Source organism: Paralichthys olivaceus, chromosome 22 (genome assembly GCF_024713975.1).
Source record: "Paralichthys olivaceus isolate ysfri-2021 chromosome 22, ASM2471397v2, whole genome shotgun sequence".
NCBI lineage: Eukaryota > Metazoa > Chordata > Actinopteri > Pleuronectiformes > Paralichthyidae > Paralichthys > Paralichthys olivaceus.
Window position 1 is genome coordinate 9,705,458 of NC_091114.1, and position 16,958 is coordinate 9,722,415.

At 41.5% G+C, this 16,958-nt stretch overlaps 1 protein-coding gene across 32 annotated transcripts in view; it reads right to left on the reverse strand.

Annotated features, from left to right (window-relative positions):
* LOC109634861 (protein tyrosine phosphatase receptor type D) overlaps window positions 1–16,958 on the reverse strand; it is a 335,897-nt gene that overhangs the window by 124,427 nt on the left and 194,512 nt on the right. The window lies entirely within an intron of this gene.

Genomic DNA, 16,958 nt, shown 5'->3' on the forward strand with positions numbered 1-16,958 from the left:
CCCAAGTCCACTGCAGGAATGTACACTTGGACATGACTATTTTGGAGAAACATGTGTTAAAGAGAGACGTGCGTGTGCGTGCACAGCCTCGGTAATTATTCTCAGATGGTAGATCATGAGATTATGAGCGCACACATGTGTTTGTGTGTGGTAGTTATGCTGCAGCTGCAGACACACGGTGTAATGGGCCATTATTAGACAACCTCAAATGCTTTCATGAACACAGAATTAGCTTTATATCAAAATAAATATGCAGATTGGCATGTATTCGCTTATTATGGCGTTATTATAATTGATGCTACACACTTTATTTAATGTTGCTGTTGGTTCAAGTAAAGCTAATATTATCCACTTACTATATTTTAAAAGGGTTCTAGAATAAAAACAATAACATAAGGAATGTATGTGTAAAAAATGGAAATATTTAATCATGATAATATTTGACAATTTCAAAATTGTTCATTAGTTAAGCATATGAGTAATAGCACCATTGTCTTTAGTTACTACCGGTAACTAAATACATGTAGTGAAATAAAAACATTTCCTTCTGAAAAGTACATCTTAAATACTTTCTATATTTTCAAATGATCTGTTACAATGCATCAGACTGTATTCTGTAAAGTGATCATTTGTTTTGTATAACTTCTCAATCTGACCGAGGAAATATTTGTGTGGATATATAACCATAAAATAGAAATACTTAAATATTTCAAAATCGTACACATAGTTTTACTACTAACCAATAAGTAGTAATATAGTAACTATGGCTGTCAAATATATGTTTTAAAACACTTCTCTTTCAAACGTTGTGTAAAATGAATAGAGTCATCAAATTAAAGCTCATGTCAAGTTCACGTGTCACCCTGCAGTGAACAGTACTTGAGTAAAAATGCTAAGATACTATCCTCCACCAATCCCCATTCAGATGAGTGGTGAGGCCTGCTGACATGCATACATCATGGTTACGGTAACGTCAGCGTGAACTCCATAAAAACGCCATCATGTACAATAAGGTCACCATAAACTCATCACCAAGAGCCACAGACACACTATAAATCCCTGAAGGGAGATTATATTGATTTTGTTGTCAGACTGGGCTTGAATGTGTGCCTGCGTGTCTATAGGGATGGTGTAGCATCTGCTATTTGTTTTTGTTTTTTTATCAAACGCATTGTTGTGTATGTAGACACTGCCATACTGCTTCATGTCCAAGGTCAGCCTGTTCCAAGAGCCAAGTTGAGCGTTAACCTCCATAATCCATGTGTAATGATCTCACACTTTGTGTAATGATTCCAAGACGTGATTCATTCGCATCCGTGCCACTGAGCAGACGATGTTGCACAACAACGTATGAAGGGATAATATTGCTCCTGATAACGCAGGCAAGTGCACGGCCGTCTGATGAAGGACTACAGAAAAATAACAGCAGTGGCCCGGGGAGACAGATGACTATGACCAATTGTGTTTTGAGAAAAGTTGCTTCTATGGCAGCAACCCAAACCTCCTGATGAACAGCCTTCCCCTGCAGACACGAACATCGAGCATCCAACAAAAGTACTGTGAGAGACAGCGAGACAGACTACCGCAGTCAGCAGATCTGTTTTCTTACCTGCACTCAGACATGTCATGTATCTGACTGACTATCTGTGATTGTGATTTATACCTGCAAATTACACCCAGTTCCATTTTGCGAGGGCAGAATTTGATACGGCCTCCGCATGCAGATTTATAGGGCAAAAGAAAGCGTTGGGTTTTGTGACAATGAACAATGGAGAAACTTGATGAAATTACTGTTATGTGAACTATTGCCCTTGACTGCAGGCTGTGAGAAAGTGTTGTGGGAGTGATAGTTGTGTCAAGAGGCACAAAGTGCTGCAGATCACAAATGTCTGCATATCTGACTTTCACCAAGGCAACCATTTGTAAAATATTCTTCTCCATCAGGAGAAAAGACTGACAGTTGAATGCTGTTATAGTTGGAAAGAACATTTGTCAATATTTACTTTGATGAATCTCACTTCTCATTACGAAAACGATTTCAACCCTGTATTTGAAGCCTGCTGACATCCACCTTAAATGCGCAAATAAAGGAGGCTTTCGATGTCAAATGCTTCATTCATGAACTCTGAATATAATTGCATGGTACTGATCATTGGAAACACTCGCGCTTTTATATTCTTGGCACCTGCTAAAGCAATAGTACAGCATCACTTCCTTATGATGGGGGGGCGAAGGTAAGATTCATCGAGAGCGCGCCTCTCCTCTCTATCATGGCTGGACTTTGTCACTCAGCAGGACGCAGTGGTCTATAAACCAACTGTCCTTTCAGAGAAAACCTTAGAGCGGCTGGGTGGGAGATCCAGCATCACCACAGGCTGCAAGTTTCCCTATTATGACAGTGGGGGGGCATTTAAAAAAAGTCTCACTTGGCAAATGTGTTCTTTGTTGTTGGGTAATGACAGTCCGCTACGGTTTTGTGAGTCAACACGGTGTTTCGTGAACTGCCACGGGCGTGTTTACATTCATACACATGTGGGGTCATGCAAAGTGTAGCACCGACTGACATTTACTATGTAAATACAATGCAAATGGGGCTAAGGATGCGAAAGGTTATACAATATCAATATGCATTTGCTTTGGATGAATAATGTAGGCAAATCCTCTGATGTATGTGTTTCTCTGTCTCTACCTGCCCACACAGGGAATCTGTGGGGACTAATCTGACTTTACAAACCCAATTAGCATTGGATATTCTCATTTATATTGAAATTCTGAGAAATTCTCTTGTTTTATTTATTTATTTATTGTCTTTTTAATACTGAACAATGGTAGTGCATTGCCTCACAGGCATCAGAGAGTAATTTCAATGCCGTATTCAATAATGGGTTTCACTAAATATCCCTGTGAGCGTGGATATTTACATATCGTGCTGTTTTCTAATCATAAACCATCAGAACTAGAAATATTGCAGACTGCTGGATTGATTGCCACAAAGTTTTGTACAGACATTCATGGTCCACACAGGATGAATCCTTTCATAGTGTTTGACTTTTCTAAGAACTACCAGGGTGAAGTTTACACTCATCCTGTCTATGCCTCAACACCTAGTGGATGAGTTCACACAACAATAGTTATTGGATGAATTTGCCATTAAGTTTATTTTAGATGACCACCTCAGCATGGATTGAAATATAGTATAGATATGTATTGTTATGTTTATAATTTTGCAGTTTGAGTGTCTGTGGTGACGTTTCTGAAAAAAATCCTGTTTTTCGTTCCATTCTGCTGCAACTTTAAAAGCTGCACATTAAAAGCCGTCCAATTGCAAGCGTTTTATTTTGAAGTAGTCACAGGAAATGTATTTGCCAGTCAGCTCAGCACATACCAGTGCCGTTCATCAAAAATAGCTCTACAAAAACAAGACGAGGGGTATTCTCGGCATCTTCTGACAGTGGGTCAATTTGAAATATTGCAGGGAGTAATGGAACAAGAAGGAGCCGCCACAGTGAGCTGTTAGATGAAGAACTACAGGCGACAGGCTGAACACCTCCAACTTCTCAGTGAGCAAACCAACTCCTTTCATTGAGCCCTGCTGTTTGCAGACTCGCGCCATGTGCAGCATGAAATCAGATCACAGTTGCTCACACAGTGATTGAAGAAAAAAAAAGCCAGTTATTGTCCAACTGCTTTTTTTTTAAAAACAGTAGTATATTTCGCTGCCCCCCAGAGTTCTGTGAGGAGTGGTATTAAACCGCATTTCCTGTCACCACCAGTAATCACAGGTGTTGCTAAATGAACCTGCACTGAAATCTTCAAACCACTTTTATATTAGAAAGACAGATGTGAAAATACAATATCTTTCACTGTCAATCTCCCTACAGCCCTGAGGTGCAGGCCGTTTCACCCTTGACAACTTGCTGGCGCTTTACAAATGACTGTCAGTCAAGTCATTACTCTCGTCTTCTGCGATCCAACGACAACACCGTGTATAATACCGAGGAGGAGAGAAGCAACTCGTCTGAATCAAAAACAAGGACTGCTGTTTTCAGCCCCTCACGCCCCAGACTGAGTTGATACATGTGCAGCCCCCGCCTCCCCCACAACCCTGATCAAGTAAACCAGTCATCGTAAAATTAATTTCCCCATCAAGCGAGACTCACGCTCTTTTGGATAACAATCTATTTTAAGCGGATAAATCTAATCCAATGTTTTGAGACGGATGGAGATTGACTTGTTTATGGACGCTGCCCAAGCAGTCAAGAGAGCGAGAGGAGGGAGGCGGGTGGTTAGGCTAAGAACGACAAATGCCAAGGTGATATTACACACATCTCCCAGGCACAAAAAATGTAAACCAACACCGAAGTCTAGAACTCGGCCGAGACATCTAATACTTCTCTCCTCCTTAGAATCTGTCAGACATGATGAATGGCTGAGCATGCAGTCACGCTTTCATGAGCAATTAACATTTCGTTAAAATTGGAAGACTTAATAGTCGCAGACTTCATCGCAGACAAAACATAAGATTTTATGGTGTGGTTGAAATGATTGTAAAGTTGGAGCGAGAGATTGATTGCTATAATTATGCACATGATGGTGAAGAAGTGGTATATTTCCTGGTCAGGTCTCAGACAGCTGTATGTGAGGCCTTTCACAGTCAGTGATAACATCTATAAATTCAGATTGTAATATCCATGTTGTAACTTGGAAACAATGGCAGCAATAACATGGCGATAAGGATGTTGGTGCTCTTTTCCGGGAGAGGGTGTTTACTACCTCACTGATAGACCTCACCCCACTCAACAGTATCACTTATTTCATGGTGACCCACCGCTGGATTAAGCTGTTAATGAGCCCGACCCCCCAGGTTTAATTACAAATGTCAGATCATTTGATAAGTATACAACTAATAGACGAACAAAGTAAGATTTAGATTTTATATAAAGGCTTATCTTATTCATTTATTTTATAAATAAAAAGTCATGAAGCAGACCAAAGGTCCTTTAAGATACAAATATTTGCAGCCTGTACTTGAAGGAGAGACATGGTATCCAAAATAAAATAAACTGCATAAAATGAAAGATGGGGCCATACAAATAAAAAATAGTTTAAGATAGAACAGGTATCCGTAAATAATTGATCAATTAACAGAACCCTCCTTTTAATATTTACATAATTTTAACGTTTCACTATTCTACACTTTGCCATAAGTTCTCCAGATGTAAGAAGCCTGCATTATGCTTTTAAAAGACTGTACTGTGACTAACTTCATTATAATCAACTTAAAGACATATGTCAATGAAGGCAAAGGTTGGATAAAAACTTTAAAGATCAGCAGGACTGATGTAGATATGTACCGAATAATTTCTACTTTTATTCAGATTGTTTCTCAAATGATAATTTTAATCTTTAGTGAGTGAGTAATTGTAGTTTAATTTTACTTAAGAAAAGGTCTTCACCCTATTGTATGGAGGCTATGGAAACAGGCTTATAATATCTGACAAAGTCTATTGAATGATATATAACTTATGATATAAAAGACAGAAATTAAAGTAGAAGAAATTTAAGATGCTGTGAAAGGGACGCTGTTGATGTGGAAATCACATCCACCACACCCATACTTTCCATCGTCTATGTCCCCTACAGCAAAACTGTAGCCACATTATTAACTGAGCCCTATTTATGTTCCCTCATGATTCCCGTAGAGACTGATCCAGGCCATGGATGGTTTTGTAAGCAACAATCAAATTTGAAATGTGGCGAAAACATCCTTAGTAATTATTTATTGAAACACATCATTCAGCTCATCTGCTTCATCAAGACTGTGTCGGTGTGGTTTGATCAACTTTGATTGACAGTGCAGGCAACATGAGCATCCGCACAGCTGTCATCACATCTTGATTCCAGTGGAGCTCTGGTGCAGAGAAATACATGACATCGACATTTTATGTAATATAAACCAACAACATTCTAGCTTTGGCAGAAAATGTTGTGTTGATGTAGGACCCAGGAGAAAATAGTTTTCCGGGGGCCTTGAAATTCACTGCGACTCTGCAGTGTAGAATCAGGGTCGCTGAACCTGGAGAAAGTCACAAGATCTACGGAGCAGGATGAACGTAGTCTTAAATTCTGGTGAGGCCAACTCCATGTTTCATCAAGTGAAACATTGCCTCACTTTGGAGGAGCTGACTCCAGGCTTATGTTAAATGTTGCGCTGGCTTTGATCAGCTTTCATGTTGCTTTCGACTAGCGTTCCCAACATGCCACCACCGTGGAAAGTAAAGTCCACAGTGGTTGGGCTGTGAGGCCAAAGAAGCTGACGTTAATTTTGATTTAAGTGTCGGGAGGCAGCATTTATTCCCAGTGCTCTCTGACAGAGAGCAACTTGAACCCTTACGTGACCTGAACATCTGTCTGTCACGACGCACACGACGACGAGAGGTGCGGGCTCGCTCATCTGTCCTGACACTGCTGAGTCACAAGTAGTCAATATCACCTTATTATGATGTAAAGCAGAATGGGTTTTGCAATGAGGCTTGCGGATGGGACCTCTAGTTTGATTTAGTTTAGTGTTGGCATGCGGTGCAATGAGCTGAGAAGCAATTAGGTCCATTAAGAGATCAACTGGGCTGTTGTGAGCAGCCGTGGTGTGCAGCAGCCATTGCAGGGAGACAAAGGGAGAGATGCAGGTGGCGAGGGATTGAGTCAACTCGTGGCTGATGGAGTCGCTCTGTGGAACCAAGCTCAGGACATCTGTCCACTGACACAGGGGAAATGTAGAGTGTGAATCCTAGTGCAGTCTGTGGATGTTTAAGCATGTGAGATGATAATACTGTGTTTGTGCTGTCATCATTAAACTGAGATGTGGAAAAAGCAGATTAATGTGTTGTCTTAAACTTATCCAACACTACAAGTGCATCACGATTGATTTTTCAATCATGTGAAATCCATAGTTTTGGAGGGTGTTCACAATAAAGAGGGAGGGGAAACCTAAGCATGAGAACTGTGATAAACCCTCACTTCTCTCCTCCACAAGTAGGAAACATGCATCACCATACTGTAAAATGCATAAGCCTCTCTGCTTTTAAATCACGTTGTGTTGCTTCTATCTAAATGCAAAACTTGCATTGTTTTCTATGTCTTACTACAATATATTATAAACTTGCATCCAACAAACACATCTTAAGCTCATTGTTTGAAAGTGACTCTTATTTATTAAGTTTAGTATCTGAATGAATGAATGAATAAATAAGGTGAAGAAATAGACAAACAGATTAACTAATAGAATTAGATGTTGGTTGTCGAATTTTCCCAGAATTGAACCTCTCTAAATGTTTTGCAGTAGCAGACTTTAACTTTTCAAACCCTCCACAGAATGGACAGAGTAGAAACAAAGTTGATACATGCAGATGTGGCACTGTTAGGATACTTCTGTTTTGAATTTTCATTTTGTTAAATGTTTGTAGTTTTTAATCCCTCTTGGCGCAACACAAAAAAAACAAACATGCAATTGCGCTTTCCATTCACTCCCCTTTGTCTTTGGTTTGTCCAAACCTTCCCTCCTCTAAAAGCCTTTAACCCTCTCCCACCATCATCTTTCCCCGTCACTTGTTTATTTGCCCGTTCTCTTCCCGACTCCCCACAGAAACTCCTCCTGCTCTCTGACGGTCCTCCCCCAAAATGACTAGTGACACATACCTCATCTCTGTTTGTGTATATTTCTCCCGGTCTCTGTCCCTCGCTCTTTCAGCAGGTGTGGGTTGCCATGGGGCATTTACGAGAAGCCTCTCACCATAGCCAATTGATCGCGGCTATTGTTTGTGCTGGGTCCTCCATTTTACAGTTCAGTGTTCACGAAAAGGAGTTTTTGGCACTCCTATCTGTCAGCCACCCCAAAATATTCTCTCTCTCCCTCTCTCTCTCTGTGTCCGGCCAGTGGTCCCCCCCACTGACATTTTCACAAGCGCACCTTCATCAATTTCACACCTCCGATGCCCTTCTATGCCATGTGGAACGTAGGTGAATTGATGGGTGAGTGCTGACAAAGCTTGCTTAAATTCAAAGTCAGGTAGTGACAAAGTTCTTTGAGTGTAGGACGGACAGGACATGGAGGGCCATCAATAAGTGTGTCATCAAAGCCCACAAACTGCATGACACCAGGCAAGCGGGCCAGTCTATGAAAAGCCCCGTTCCACAATATTGACCACAATATACATTGCAACTATCACCGTCTCCGCTCACCCAGTGCCGCCCCCCGTTGTGTGCATCTGATGAGTCATGCTACATATGCTATAAATCCTAAAATGCTATAAAAACTGTCATGGAAAAAAAAGCCAACCAGAAGGTAAACATCCTCTATGCTCGCTTCCTCCCTTTAGTCTCTGGAAATGTTTCGTTATTCCGTAATCAGCCAACTGGTGCATTTACGAGCTGCTAAAGCAATTGGCGGCAGCGGTGAGATCTCAGCTGAGGCAAGGGTGGCACATTCACCTCAACAGAGCCTAAAGCTAAATGCTCCATTGAAATAACGGAGAGGAGGTGGAGGCGAGTGGAGCAAAGGAGAGTAGCAAGGTGCCTCGTTCACTGGCTCAGGGGTTTATGGGATTGCTCCCAGCTGTCACTCTGTGTAGTGAATCCGCAGCACCGTAATATCTTAATTGTTTCAAATTAAATGCTCGTAAAATGGCAAAGGAAATGAGTTTTTCTCTCTGGCTAATCCAAAGCAGCCCCTTGACTTACATCTGGGCCCGCTTTAAATGAGAAGGGGTTTAAAAAGTGGAATGGCTCCCACATGAGATGGCTGTGGATAGGCTGGCGTGGAATTCGTTTTTCTAGGTTGTGAACTCCAAGCCTATCAACGTGCATGTATGAATCACATGTCTCAGAGAATCTCTTTTTCTTTATATCCACCTTGACCTTTCCCTTCTTTTATTCTTCCTTTACATGTGAGAACATGACTTGAAGTGTCTGTAGTTCCGTATGTTTTTGTGGAGGTCGTGTACATGCAGGGGCTTATCATAATGAATAGTCTATATATCCTGCGGGGATTCACACATTTAGTCTCTTGCCATCTCCCTCTGGCACTTCCGAGACTTGGCTCATTCCACATCACATTCAAATCACTCACCCAGCTAAAGCGTCCTGAGTGACATCAGCCTTGATGTCAAACATGCGCACACATGCACTCATGCATGTACACACACTCATACACACATCTTGGTATGCATGCAAACGCAGACCCCTTCAAACTAAAGTCACCAAGAATAATCTCTGAATATATGCTGTATACCCATAGCTCAAACTATACATGCAATTTACACAGTAAACATATGCTGTCTGCTTGAACACAGTATGATACGTTTCTCATGGCTTTTCTCAACACAATCCCCATCAGAATTTCCCATTAGCCCCTGTTAACTTGACATCTTCCCTTCCATTCTTACATAAATACCAGCTCCAAATGAGCCCCCGAGCAGGAAAATCCAGCAGACAATCATGTGTCATTATGTCTGCAAAGTGGTTTTGTTGTGGGGGCTGAAGCTGGCGGTGACGGTCGGGGCAGTGAAGTCGATTATCGTGAAATGAAACGCCAACTGAAAAGGCCTGACATCTCCCCACTTGGAATCAGAGACTGATTGAAAAAAGGAAAAAAAAAAAAACAGCCGTCATTACTGGCTCGCCTGATGGTGATACAAGAGCGCCGTGGTAAAAGTGACTTGACAAGTGCTTGAAAAGTTTCTGGCTGCTGCCATCAATAGTGCCATCTGCTGTTTGGAACAACGAGAAAGCTGGGAAGCTGTGTGTCTGCATTTGACAGTTATAGTGCATGAGTGTCTTTGTGGACTTGTGTGTCATTAGGATCCAAAACGTGTGTGCTGCCCTATTCTTCTTCTTATTATTATTATATCTATCTATTAGTTATCGTAGCTGCAATATTCTGTATTTGGAATTACAAAAAATAAAACAAGAGTAGAAAAACATTTATACAGTACATACATATACACATATAAAATATTATAAAAACATCACATGATCTTCATCAATACATCGAGTTTGTTTACCTAAGTTAATAGATTTTGATTACAAAAGTCTGCACAGAAATTTGGATTTAAAAAGAACAGGGATTTGAACATATGTAATTCGGTGATTTCAAATTTTTAAAAAAGGCTGGAAAACTTGCCAGTGTAATTCAATAAAATCCACCACTGGAAGCCAAAGAGAGGCACAACCTGGTTCAAACTTATCCTACATGTGTTTTTTTTTTTGACCAGCTTTTATTATTTATTTTTATAATTATAATGTATAACGTAAAAGAGCCAGCAACCAACTCAGCGGTTTCTCTGAGCTGAGCTGCCATGCACAATACCCAGACCCTGATTTAGCTATTATTAATTCTATTGGTTACATTTGGGCCTTTTCACTTGTGACATTTCTGTCTTGTAAAATAAAGTCCTATCAAGTAAATTCTCTGTGGATTTAACAGATTGTGGCAAAAGTCGAGTGAGTATCTCTGATCTTTCTTGAGCTGAGACAAAAGTTCACTGAGGCTTCAGCGTGACGATTGTGTAACGCTCGTCGATTCAGCAGTAACGTCCACCGTCCCCTTCTCACTGTATATTTAGCTGGCGTGTGCGCTGTGTTGGGTTAAATGTACAGTAGTGTCCTCTCCACCCTTTCCTCTGATGCCTCCCATCTCTCCCCTCTAATCTCCATCCATGGTTCTTTAATTTCCAGCCCTTTTCCCCTCCGCCCCGGCCCCTTCTTCCCCTCTTCCCCTCTCACCCTGCTTTTCAAGCCTCCTCTTTTGCTCCCCCTTGTCATGTCTCTCATCACCTCCACTCCTTTTTATTTTACACCTGCATGCTGTAAAACTTTTCCTCCTCTGTGCTGCCCCCTCCCTGAATCCTCTCCCATCCTTCCTCTCCCATTTTCTGTTCCTCTTTTTTTCTCTCTCCCTCTTACGGTTGGTATTACATTCTCTGTCTGTCTGTCTGATTATCCTGTAACCACAGCCTTAACAGCAAATTCCCTTGACCCAATCCTCCTTCTCTTATTCTCCTCAACTTCTCCTCTTCTGCCACTCTGACTTCTGTCTTTCTTTGCAACACTTAACCAGCCTGTATTTGTCTTCCCTCCTCACCCCACTCCTCTCCGTTAACTTATCCCCCATTAGTCGCCCCTATAAGCGTTATGCCGGAATATGCCCCATCACTGCCACTCGCGTGCCGTCTCACCCTCATCTTCCCCCCTCTCTCTCGCCCTCCCCCTCTCTGCCATGTTTGTGGCCTTTCGCTCTGTGCACATCTAATGGCTGGGGTGTAATCCACTGGCTAATCTGCTGACAGCCTGTGTGACAAGGCATTAGCTTTGTGTCACTGCTTACCATGCTGCTTCACAGCGTGTGTGTGTCAGAGAGAGAGAGAGAGAGTGTCAGAAAAAAGGGAGAGAGGAGGAAGAGTCTGAATGTTAGTGTCCATATACATTTCAGATATCCTTGTGAAACTTGGCACACATGCTGATTGACGGGGTGTAAGTAACGGCGTGTACTGTAGCTCTTTACTTCTGACCTTTGACTTTTCCATTTTTTTCTTTATAGCCATAGCTGCTCTTTTTCTCTCTCTCTCTCTCTCTCTCTCTCTCTCTCTCTCTCTCTCTCTCTCTCTCTCTCTCTCTCTTGGTTGATAGCAAGTCAGAGTGCGGGTGGATGCAGCACTCTGAGGTAAACTGGCCAAGACAGTCCAAATTAGCCTTGTCAGGGTGCCACGCTGTTCTGTGAGGTGCCCAGCCAACACAGTTTGTTACCTAATATTGGATTTTTGATTATTTCCAATGTAATAATCAAGACATAATTGCCTTTCTTTCAGGCAAAGGCTTTTTTTTGCATTATATTTAGTACTGCTCACAATTACACAATGTATGGAAATTCAAATCCGAAGCATTTTTGCTAATGACTTGGACAGTTAATTGATTATTATCATTGTTGCTGATTGACTAATCATTCCAGCTTGAAATACAGTAAGTAGGCGGGTGTGCTTGTGCATCCGAGCATGATCCTGTGTGGGCAAATCACTCCTTGCACATCCGGTAGCTTCGCATATACTCTGCACAGAAATCTCTGTCCTCATCTAGATTGCCAGCAGAACCCGCCTTGCACTCGCTTGCATTCCTCTCCCTTTAGTTTCTGTCCCTTTCTTTAGTGGCACCATCTCCTGTCTCCACCTGAGTGATCCTGTTATCACAGCTGACCCCTCACTGGATCTGTCGACAGCCAAAGAGATTACACCAAAGACCGCGGAACACATTGGGCTCCCTGTATGAAAAGGGGGGAGGGCATAGATTGCCTGATCCCCTGATGCTGATAAACTGGCCGGAGGCTTTTGGATTTCAAGAAGGTCCCGTCGGGAATGGGGTAGTGCGGGGCAGAGTTGGGGTGAATGGGGGGGCTATAGTCAACTTTAAGTCGTCTTCTAATCACTGGGCCTTTCAAAAGGGATAAGGGAAAGGAGAATGGGAGCTTGGTTTGAAATGGAATTAGGCCGTGATGGAGGTGGGGATAAGGTTGTTGAGCTTTGATTTGATCGGTGTGTTTGCTTGAAAGCCTGTGAGTAGCATGTCTGATCAAATCTACACTGTGCATGGAACATGCTATAAACCTTGGGTGGAAAAAAATACTTCTCTAAAGAGAATTTTCCATTCACCAAACCCTAACCCTGTGGATCAGCCACAGCTACCACATGCATGCACCAAGCTTGCTTGTCATAGCTGCTCATACGTTATATTCTATCAGTTGTATTGGCACCTTGCTACTGATGACTTCTGCACTGCACATTTTCCAGCTAATGAATCATAATCCCCGGGGAACTGTGAATCATTTCATTCATGCTAATTTCTGGGTATTCCTTGATCCATCCACCAAACTCCCTTTTTTTTTTTTGACTGTTGCCGCATGGGGGATACTTCTGCCATTCAAGTGAGAACACAGCACAATTATCATTGATTCATGCACCATAAAAGCAGAGCAGAATGAGACAGACTCTTATGAAACGCGGCTTGCCAAAATACTGTCAGAGTCGGAGGTTTGATGGCTCACTCGTCCGTGGCCTCCGCATCATGTTGTCTTCACCAGCTGTTGTTTGACAGAAAGGGATTCTTCCCCGCAGTGTGCAAAGACACAGCTATCAACTCAAGAGGCTTGACAGCAACACACAGTGGGGCTGTTTTTCTACTGTATCTTAATAGGTAGTACTAGTTGAGCATCTGCAGATGGCGCAAGAAAAAAAAACAACAACAAATTATGAAGGAAAAAAAAAATAGAAGAGCCCTGGTGGGTTCTTATAGTGTACTACTCCTTCACTAGTTCAGATTGATGCAGTAAAACATTGTTGCTGTGTGTGTGTGTTTGTAAAATTTGCTGCACACATATTTTTCAGCATTTTATGATTGCTTTATGTCAGAAAACTGAGGGATTGCAGTAGAACAAAGAGCTAGAGAAGTGCCCCAACCTACAGTCCCAGAAAGCCGTGAATGAGAATACCTGTTATTGATCTGTCCTAATTACAAGAGTCAGTATAATTTATGGCTTTCAGGTTTACCAGAAGTCACTTATATTGCATACTAAGTTGGGCAATCATTTCTAATGGCAGGTGATCAAATGATATACTGCTCTGCCAAACAAAAACAGCATGTGACAAACGTGGGTTTAAAAGCGAGACTGGTGCCACGTTGCCAAGCAAAGCTTTCAGAGCTGAGGTGTTGCTTTTATGCTCCCTCTAAACTACTATTGATAGCGAACCATGTCATAAACCACCATCTTGTGTATCGCTTTCCAAACGTCAATACAGTGCCAAAAATATAAAAGTAACTGCAATGCTTTTAAGATGTTTGACCAATTTCCCATTGTTCTTTCAGCGTTTTGTCCACCTTATCCATAGCATCAAAAGGAGACGCATCTTTGCGACTGCATTCTCCTCCGTCGACCTCTTTGAGTTTGATGAATGCATTGAAAACTGTTGTCTGCCCATGTAGACTGTAAAATTCAATGTACAATGGGACGTTCACCGCTGAGCTTGTTGATGCTGATTGTGAGACCCGGGCTTCGCTCCCAACACTTAGTAGATCATCGTAATTAAAACATAAATTGGAGGTATTGAGCCGCACGCAGTCGCGGCTCCAGGGCAGCATTGATTCATGCATGCACTTTGCAACAACTGCTCTGCTTTGCACATAGTAAAATATAAAAAGCCTTGTAAATAAAATCAATACTAAACAAGCTCTTCAAATAGCAGACAGTGAGTTACAATCGGGAGTTATAGATGTATGAGTGAGAATGGACACATGGAAGAGATGAAAGCTTCACCATGAATGCAGGATGAGATACAGTACATTTGTGGTATGGACCTATATATATCTCAAGAATATTGATTTATTGATTGATTTTGATGGCCCAGTGAGTATTTGAAAGGATTGGAGTTGCAGAAATGTTGCTATGCTAGTCTGATATGAGTTAGCTTCACAAACACATACATTTTACACTTCAGGCTTAGCCAAAGCCCTCCCACACTATCCCACAACTAAATTCAATCACACTGTCGAAAAATACCTTCAAAAACGAACACAAAAGAGGAAAACCTGAAAATATTGAATTAAAAAAACCCTTGTAGCTCAAATTCAAATGTATTTGTGCTGAGCAGCTCAGTCAGCCATATTTGTTAGTTTGAAAGCCGTCCTAATTTAACCCAAATCCATAGAAAATGAGTCACGCTTGAGATCGTCAACAACAAGAAAACCTTGTGCAACCAGTGGACTTTGGTGCGTGTCTGAAGTCTGAATAAGCTACTATAACGACAATCTAATGATTGGTGATGGAGAGGATATAGTTTGAGGATTAACAACACAATTCTGATTAAATCTTTATTACATAAGGAGTTGTGTTTATACTGCATGATAACAAATATTCTGATAAAGCTCAGATCTTATAAAAGTTTACACACGTGGACGTGCAAGATGTGCAAGAGAACCCATGTAGAGTGTTATATATATGTTGAGAATCTAAAATTGTACTTTTTAGGTAGTAAAAGAAAGAAAGAATATAACAACCTTATTCTCGAAATCAAATATCTTCCTCCCTCTATTGTACTAGTTAAGTGTCCCTAAACTGAGGATTAATCCAATAAAGCAGTGTTGTTTAAATCTGGATACCTTCTGTCTTGAATTGAAGTTTGAGGTTAATTTCCAAACACACTGCAGTCGTGTTTTTCTTAGTGCGGCTAATAAAGCGTGATGGAAGAACAGAAGCACGAGGGTCGCTATCTGCAGAGGTGCCATGTGCTGTGGCTGAAGGAATATTACCTAAAATGGCTCTGGGCACGCACCTGAACCCTGTGCTCCACATTTCTACATTTACATCTTGAAATAAGTTGTTAAATTAAGTTGCCAACTCTGTGGAACTTCTAGAACTGTAGTTAAGGAAAATTCCCGATGAGGAATGCAAATGATCGGAGACTGGATTTATTCAGGCCTAAATAACTGGTTTCTAGGAACGTTTCTGTGTTTTATCATTGTGCTGTGGGCAGTGACCTTCACTACTGCCAGCCTCTCATCGGGAAAAGAGAGGGGTCAGGAGTGAATGGGAGGGAAATAAAAGAGGGGAGATACAAAGAGAAGAGCAGAGCAGATGAGCGCATGGCTGGATGTACACAGTGAATGTTGGAGAAAATTGGGGAGAGGCAGGCGACGGGAGATAGCGAGGGCAGAGTGGCAGCAAAATGAGATGGGGCAGAAAGGAGAGGGATGAAGGAGGGAGGGAAAATTGGAGAACAGCAAGGCAAGGTGGTGGAGGAAGAGCTTTTCCTCCCAGTCGTCTACTGTATCCTCAAAGCTGCTTTCATCCACCCTCACATCAACAGCCTTAGGTTGAGAAACCCCTCTGCAAACTACACACACTTACACACAGACACACACTCATCATGCCAAAAAGCGAACCTTAACAGTAATCACCAGTCTGCGGTTTGGCATCGTACAAAACCTTTTTTGTTGTTTGTTTGTTGCTACAGGGAACTGCTGAAAAAGGAATACGAGGCACCTAAATAGGTTTCTGCTAATTGTGGTCAAATTCAGCCTCGCAAGCCAGCGGAAAATAGAAGCTTCTCTGGCTTTGGCGAAATAAAGCCGAAATGATTCGTGTTTCTTTGGTTCTGCAGGAAATCAAAGGGGCCACTTCCTCCGAAATCTTAACAACAGAAAAGACAAACGTGAACATGAAAGAAAAACATATACGGTATCGCCCGCATTACCATAATGGCATTACATAGAGTGAAATAAAATGTTAGCAGATACATTAAGTATGCACACGCACGGTGACGCCTGAGTAAAGATACACAATTACATACACACAGCCTGAATAAATGCTCGGAGCAGAGCAGGAGACAAAGGAATTAAATGCAGGCTGACTAACAAAGTATGACATGTCCAAGGCCTATCACTAATTATGCCCCCGCTGCTACAAACTGTTCCCTTACTATGATCCATTGAAGCAAGAGGCAGTGGGAGAAAGGCTGCACATATTATTCCTAATAAAAGAGTATTAGTTAGTTAGACATGAACATGTTTCAGTATAAAGGGAAAAAAAACATAATTTAAATTTTAATATGAATCTTAATTGCAAAGACCACCCTGCTTTTATTATGTTCTTCAATCTGGGATTCAGATTTCAACACGACAATGTAAACCTCGAAAAGTTGCAGCGCTGCTATTGTTGCATTTCTTTTTTTTCCCCCCCACTATTTTCACAAATGCATAGAAAAAGGAAAATTGACTTACAATGAGCAGTGCATGCGTTGCTGTGAAGAACAATTTCAACAGGCTTCTCTCATGAGACCAAATAAGTAGGACAAGGTAATCATTTACTTTATGACAGGAATTTTACAAGTACTACTTACGTGATGCTGCAATAATACTATGTC